We start from the raw sequence: 8,546 nt of genomic DNA on the forward strand, positions 1-8,546 counted from the left end.
TATATTTTTTTTTTTTTGTGTTCATCTCATCACTCAACTCGCCAAATAACTTTGCCATACGATATAAACCACGGTTAAAATATCTACAATTTTAAGGGATTTGATTTTCTTTCTTAGTGGTCAGTAATTTATTTATTTTTTAAATTTATCTAATAACAATCAAAGACGATTTATTTGTATTATAAACTGTCATATTGCTTAGCAGAGAGGACTATGATTTATTTATGGGAATAAGATGTTTTTGTAAGTTCAGGATTCACTGGCACGATTATTATGTGTATATAATAACATAAACACTTCTGTTGCCAATACCGTCTAATTCACCCATTCATCATTCTGTCGATTCCTATTTTTATTGTTATAATGATGTGGTAGTACTAAATATTTAATTATATATAAACTTACTGCACTTCCATCATTTCAATGTATGTTCAACCATATTACAGTATTTTTTACTATTATAAACTAAATGGAGTAAAATAATTATTGTTATTTTTACAATTAACAAATTTACATATTCCCTTATAATATATTCTTACATAATAAGAAGTTTGATTTTATAAAAGTGTTCATTCTATCTTGAACTATGTCATTAAAGACACAAGGTTTAGTTAGGTGCGAATTCAAAATTAAATTATTGATATCAATAATGACAAGGGTAAAGTAAGTTAAGACTTATTGATCCATAAAAATATTATCTAATACTTTCCTGAACATTTTATTAGTTTATATTTACTTGATATTTTTTATTTTACTTTACAAAATTAATTTATGAAATTAAAATTAGAAAATTTAACTTAGAGACATGTTTTCCCTTATCCTATAAATTATTGGCTAACCAATTAGCCTTTAGTTCTGTAGTTAAAAGTTATATCATTTTTTTATCTAGTGTGGTGTTTCTAGTTGGTCAATTAATATTTTCGTGATAATTACTTACCAAAAAAAAAAAATAAAAAATTCCTGAGATTACTGCACTGAATCATCAGTATATTATAATCACAGAATTTCAGTATCATTGCGGATAAAGTATCTTTCGCCACAATTCTATGGGGACTATTTGATTAATAATAGTAATAAACCATTCAAAATTATTTATTTAATATTATGTATACAGAGACCTCCAAGTTTTCCAGAACCTCTACAGTTGGAACTTTTTATCCTCTTGTTCCGTAAGTAATCCAATTCAGAACAATGCTGTACATGGTAAATTATTTTCTGTAAGGACGACACGAATTGGCTTTCGACGTGCCGAATCGGATAACCGAACTGGTAAACGAACAGATTTCTGCCTTGCTAAGGTAGTCTTAATTTTCGCTTGGTGTGCTATGTAACGAGAATCACGTTTGATAATAAAAAAGGCGGAGGTTCGATTCCCGTGATCTTTAAGGATTCTCTCTGCATTATTCTTCAGGATATCTGACGAGATACTCAACTATACTAGTAGTACAACTCCTTGTTCTGTAATAAAGTGTTTCCAAGTGTTTAGAAATTTGCATAATATTTACAGGAGTTGAAGTTGAGTGGATGGTAATCACTTGAGATAATGGGACCCATTACTTCTCATTATTTTTATTTTTCAGTGGCAGACTATGCTTTGCTATTGCTAGATTATGGATGTAGATGGATTAATTTAATATAATTGAAAGTTTGGTATAAATGAATATATTTAGTTAATTAAACATTGGATTAATGATTGATTCAATTGTTTATCATATCTATTTAGCTTATAGCGGAAAATAACATTATACAATAAAAATATATGGTAAAAAATACAAATAACTTCAACATGACCAATCAATATAAAACGAAGTTGTTTAGGGTTTTATAAAGGTAGTACATTAAATTAGTTTTGAAAAGTAATTATAATTCCTATGATAATTATCATCCTTTTTCTACCTTAACTTAAGGAAGTACAATTGACTTTTTTTACCTTCTGGAAGTTGTACTCGTCCTGTCTATATGATTAAGGATACAAGGGCCTGTTAAGGATGGGGAAGGTTTATAGTGTCTCATCCAAGGCAGCATCCGTCAGTTTCTAGCCTACTGTGTTATCTTCCTATTTACGTTTAAGGAGTTTTCCGGTCTAGGCAATCATCTGGGACTAAGTTCGTTTTTGGTTTTACGATGTTAAGAAATATTTTTATCTGAATACTCTAGTCTTAATTGGACCACAACCGAAAGGAACCACTAAGTAACATCTGAAAAAAAAATTGAAATTAAATGATATTTATTTTAAGTAAATATTTCTAATACTCAGATATTACAATGTTGGCTTCTTTGTGTTTAATTTCATCTAATAAAATAAATGTTATAATTAAAAACTACATGTTTTCATTAAATAAATAAAAAAAAAATAATCTCTTTATTTGTTTACGGGAGAGCCTATTAAAATAGGGTTGAGTTATGTCATTTTTATTAAATCTGTTTCATTAGATTCTTTGTAATTTTCTATGTGTTCGTAATTAATTGGAAGTCTCGTACCTTTATATATTTTTAATTTTTACCAATTTTGATACAAGCCTACAACACTCTTAATATTTATTTATTACTTATTTTTAGTTAATATTTATTTATTTTAAATTAGGTTTATTCTTGATATTTATCATCAAAAATTATAAGTTGATTCTCTTCAAGATTTTCATTTTAATGTAATTTGTTGATCACATAAATATATGGAACTCATAATCTTATTTTCTAGTTTAATGAGTAACTAATCCCATAGTAGTCCTAAAGTGTTTAAAAAAAATTGTGTTGGAAAACATGAATCATGGATAAAGAGAAAAAATAGACAATCTGCTAGCCTTTCTAGGCACTAAAAATAAAATGAGAAGCCACAAGAAAGAATGACCTATATTTATAACTAATACTTCCTGGAGTAGTATTTATGAAAACATGTAATTTTAATAGTTCGAATGGGGTGTAGAAGAAGAAAGTTTAAAAATGGCCAATGGAAACGGCTGAAACGTTGTTAAAATATGGAATATATTTCATAGGAAAACATGACAAAAGGACCTAATAAGCGATAAATACATATTACTTCAAATAGTGACACGGCTAAAAAAAAATTTTTTTTTATATGAGGTGTTATATAGCTTTTACTGTGGATCGGAGTAAGTGTGTGACAACACTAATAGATTTAGGAAATTCTGTTGAACAATTTCAGTGAAGAAAGTTACCGCAGCCTACAATACTATCTTTGAAATACGTTCAATTCTAAATAAAATCAAAACGTTTTTGCTATCAGATGCGCCACTATTCAAGCAAAACAACAATATGTATAAAATATAATTGTTACAAACTTAATAAAAAAAAAATCATTATATAATTTTGTTTTAAATAATGTGGACTCAATGCGCTCCATTTTGATTTTTGAGTAATAATTAAAAAATGAATCCCACTAAAAATAGAAACCGCTATAATAAGTTGTTAATATATACATTTTATTACATTTACTGTTTATTAATATTTATCCGTGATATTTGTCATTAAAAATTCTAAATTCATTCTCTTCAAGACTTCTAGCTTAACATAAATTGTTGATAATCTAATTTGACATGGAATTAATAATCTTGTATTCAGAAAAATGTAAATATTTGAAATATTAAGAAAAGTGGCATTGGTTTCAATTGCTTGGTAAAGGTAATGAGTTATTAATCCCATACAATAGCCCTAAAGTGTAATTTTGAAAATCAATGAGTATTTTAAAATGTCAGAGGTAATATAATACATTATTTAATCATTAGGTAACTTTTATAAGGTTTCATTTGGTTTTAAATACCATTAACAATTTTTCCGAGCACTCGATCTGTGGTTTGTAATTATTTCAATATATTTAGCTAAACTGTTGTTGCCGATTTTCCACCATTAGCGTTCTTCCTTCCATTAGAAGCAATCACTATCCCAAAGTAAAATACGTAGTGACCACAATCCCTCAGTGTAATCGTCCGGAAAGATTTTTAATTCTTGGCCAGTAACCATTGGCCCTGAAGCTACGAGCATCATAGTTATTGTTATTTATTTTTTAAGGCTATCAGTTTTAATTATATTTTAATTGGCATTGCACAACTGTGTTTCGGTACCAATGTTCCTTATTCTTTTTCCTTAATTAAAAATGGGTGTAATCTAATGACGGATTCTTCATCGCCGCATCATGTCTGCGCATAAAACTCAATATAGATAACTCGTTTCGAAAATGTGATTTCTAGGTAAAAAAAAAATTAGTCTTTACTAATCCTAAAGTTTTCAGTAAACAATATTCCACGATTTTTAGTAAATTTGATATCAGATCAATCAATTTATATTTAAGTATGTTTTTATTAGAAAATTGATTATCGTATTGTTTTATAAGGACCGCGTGATGTGTACAAAGAAAACAATATTGGTTTTAAGTCTCAGAGTTGATAAGTTATGTTTAATCTACGACTAAATAATCATTTGTAACTAAATATTTAAAAAAAAAAATTATTGAAAAGAAATTTGAGCATCTTGGTCATTTTTCATAGTATGGTTACAGATCTTAGTACTATTTCTCTATTTTTTTTCCCCGAAATATATTTGAAAAAAATGAATCAAATTAGTTTATAAGGAATTCTTATTTAAAAAAAAAAAAAAAAATGATGGAATACATTTATCTATCAGCTCTCATATATCATCAGATAGCATATATACATCAGAAAAAAAAATTAATAATGAATACATTTATATATCAGCTCTCATTTATTCTCTCTTCCTGTTTCTCAATTACAGTTCCTTCATTTTATTATGTAGAAGTTTTATTTTATTTTAAAATAAAATATACGTCCCTATTACTGATGAGTTTTACCACAGCTTGACTAGTAAAAAAGTATTTTAGAGATTTTTTAATTTTTATATTAGTTTATTTTATTCATGATTCTATTAACACAGAATACATGGAGACTAATATTTTCTCTATTAATAATAATATATAATAAAAAATTCCTAATATCATGAGTCGCTGATTCTAGACTACATGGCCTTGCTGAGAATCCCACCGACTTTCCTCATAGCTACCATTTTGAGCTTCTGGAAATTACATACTTGTTAATTTATTTATTTTTTGGTGGAATTTCCTGTATTTGATTAAAAGTAATCTTACGATGGTATAGACCGAAGAGGTAATATGTAAATACCCTTTTTTTTACATGCTATGTTAATTTAAAAATGTTTATTTAGCCTTTAAAATGTAGAATCTCAATGGAGATGTCATGATAATGACCATTGTTTATGTTTTTAAGCAAAACTTTTTTAGTTTTGAATAATTTATTCTAGAATGTTGAGAAATAAAATAAACCAAAAGGAACATCCGAATTGTTTCCCTTTTTTTTATAGTCACGTTCAGGTGAATCATCCAATCTTGTTGTGTTTGATATCTAATTACTTATAAAAAATAAAATAAGTACTTTGGCAGGATTTTCGCACGATATTTTGAGATTAAAATACAAAAAAATCGAATTTCAAATATTACAGTGATATAAGATTTATATTTATAATTTGCTCTCATGTATTTCGAGAAATGTACGAAAATTTGCTTATATTTAGGATAAAAATAAATCGCGAATTTTGCTATCTGATTAATGTTTGCGAATTTTTATAACCATGTCAGATTTCTTAGATAGTGGTGGTGTCAATTCTAGTTTATCGTGGATGGGGATAAAGGGTTTGTTATCGTTTACTAATTTCTTTTTTATCATCAAATAGAAATTAATTCCTAATAAACTAATGATTTTTGAGATGATCTGATTATAAGCAATGGTATCTGAATAACCGTTCATTTCAAGGAGAAATAGTCTGGTTTGGAAAAATTAAATCAAGTCTTTGAGGAGTTTGGCTAATTGGCCGCCTTGTCTCTTGATATAACTGGAAATTATAGGTGTATTATCTATGAGACTAAATATAAACAGAAGGTGCTCAAAATAACGGTTTAAACCTAACTTGTTCAACATAACTTCTATTAGAAATTGAATTATTTTTCAATTTCAAATATTCATTTAGAAGAGAAAGAAATTCTCAAGTTTAAAATATTAGTTAGGTTTTCTTATTGTTAAAATTTATTTTTCGGTAGCTCTGATGAATGAATCTTAACGTCCAGGTTCGTATGAGGCGGAAAAATCTCGGTAGCCGTCTTAACCAGGGGTTTGCAAAAAGGACCACCAGGCCTTCTTGTCGGACTAGTTCCCCCTCCTATACCAGTACTTGTAACAGTAGAATTTGTTATTTATTACAGCGCTTTTCTTCAAGGATTCTTCAACAGTGAGTATTCCCAGAAGGAATATTCCTTGATCAATTAGTAGTTGATTTAAAATTTTAATGAATTCAGGTTTATTACATCAGAGAGACCAATTTATAATTTTTTAATTTATGCATATTGTATCTTCCCGTGTACATCACTATATTCATCTGTACTTAACATTACCACAATATTTTATTTTTTTTAAATAATTTATTTATTGATATTTACAACTGTATACATATATACACATCAAGTAAATTTGCTGTAAGTGATATTAGAACATGATAAAAACATGTGAAGAATCTACCCATTGACAGAACTCCAAAAACATTTCTAAAGGAGAAGATCTCGAGGCCATCTTCTTTTCAGACGTCTAGGAGGATTATTAGGTAGTGAATGAGAAACCAGGTTAGAAACGAGTTAGTTTGGGTGGTTGGGAAGTTTATTATGGAAGGATTGGTATCAGGTTCTGGCCAAATCGGCAACATAGAGGACATAGAGGTCCACAATATTAAATTACAATTTTTGTTCTTACTTATAAATTTTTTTTGTCACGCAAATTATCAATTAGCTTTTAATGAATTTGTATCGAACTTTATCTTTTTTAACAAAACAATCGTAAAAAAACAGATAGCTTATTCAATTGAACAAAAATACACTCTCTAATTTATGAATTTTTTTTAACTTTATTGGAAATGAAAAACTTCAATTTAAAATTTTCGAGTTTTTCTTGCGATTGCTTCTTGTATTGCACAAAAACTTGGCGTAAATAGTTTAGTGAATTTTCACAGGTGTAGGCAGATGAGGGACTTGATATTTGTTCAAAAAATAAATTAATAAAAATGGTTGCAATAAAGAATACAACTTTCAAAAAATTGAGTTTTGATCTCATTATTTTAATAAAATCATTCTTTACAATAATTATTGGTTTACGTATATTTTAAACAGGGTCAATCTTTCCCCTATAAACGCCCTAACCACCCAAAACCACTAGTTTCTAACCTTGCTTCCTCTTCCATTCCTGACAATCCTCAGAGGCGCCTGAAAATAAGATGGCCACGAGATCTTCTAATGTAAAAACCTTATTAGAGTGCTAAAAAAAGTAGTTTATCTACAAGCCTGTATCACTTCATTATAAACTTACATCAAATTTACTAAATGTGCAGTTGTAAATTTCAAATAAGATATATATAATAACAGGATTCTGTGAACTTTTTACTGTTTTAGACAGAAAGAAATCCACTTTTTCAAAACATTATGAAATAATTAAAATATTTTTAAAAAAAAAGTTAAACAAAAAATACTGACTACTGGGGCCCATTATGCATAACAAGAACAAGCCACACAGAATCTCAAAAATATTGATAAAAATAAATTTAAAGTTAAATGCTATTTTATTTAAACTTAAATAAAACCATCCTAAAATAAAACTCAATAGATACTGATAAATTCAATAAACAGCATAATAATGTACTCATAAATAAATAATAACACAATTTGAATATATAAAATCGAATAAAGATGCTTTTACTATAGTTACATAAATTTGTAATTAATTATATTATTTTTCTTTTGTATTTTATTAAAACGCCATTAGTAAATACTAAAAGACAACCCTGAGGTTTAAACCATGACCTGCGGATACAGTTGAGGAAGTGGTTTCAAACCACAATAGCATCGGTTAGTAGAAGTGAGTCTAATAAAGGCTCAGAACATATTTGTTTAACCAAAAGTGTTTATCTATGTTTATGTTAAAGATTCATTTAATACGGTGTATATTATTGTACTCTGTATCTTATTGATGTTTTATTAATTAGTTAAATTCTTTTATTTAAATTACGTCTTTAGACATCCAGTTTTTAGGAGTGTAGAAGAAAATTCCGTCCAAACTTACGTCCTGCATATTTACAATGATAAATAAATATGAAAACATATTAATAAAAAAAATTATATTTTTTTACTAAATAATTCCTAAAACTATCTTCATATTTTCACTATGACCTAGCACTAGTCTCTTACAATGTCTTTTGACAATTGGAGAAATCAAGGTTTTAAGTACAAATGGAGACTACAGACGCATTAATTATGAAATTTAGTCTAAATACAACTTATTCCGTTCCTTTATCAAATTCCCGAATCTTTACTAATACTACTCATGAAACTTTTTTTTAAATTTTTAAAAATTTTTAATTAAAAAAAAATTCTAGTTGATTTCGGCGTGATTATGAAAGTGCTGAAGTTTAAAATAAGTATTTATTATTGCAATAAAAATAATATCATATTCATAATATTATTA

The 8,546-nt window shown here is 27.4% G+C and overlaps 1 protein-coding gene across 2 annotated transcripts in view; it reads left to right on the plus strand.

Moving 5' to 3' along the window:
• LOC106684909 (sialin) overlaps positions 1–8,546 on the plus strand; it is a 147,600-nt gene that overhangs the window by 104,160 nt on the left and 34,894 nt on the right. The gene's annotated exons all lie outside the window — the stretch shown is intronic.

The sequence above is a fragment of the Halyomorpha halys genome, unplaced genomic scaffold (genome assembly GCF_000696795.3).
Source record: "Halyomorpha halys isolate HHAL.00 unplaced genomic scaffold, Hhal_1.1 Scaffold629.1, whole genome shotgun sequence".
Taxonomy (NCBI): domain Eukaryota; kingdom Metazoa; phylum Arthropoda; class Insecta; order Hemiptera; family Pentatomidae; genus Halyomorpha; species Halyomorpha halys.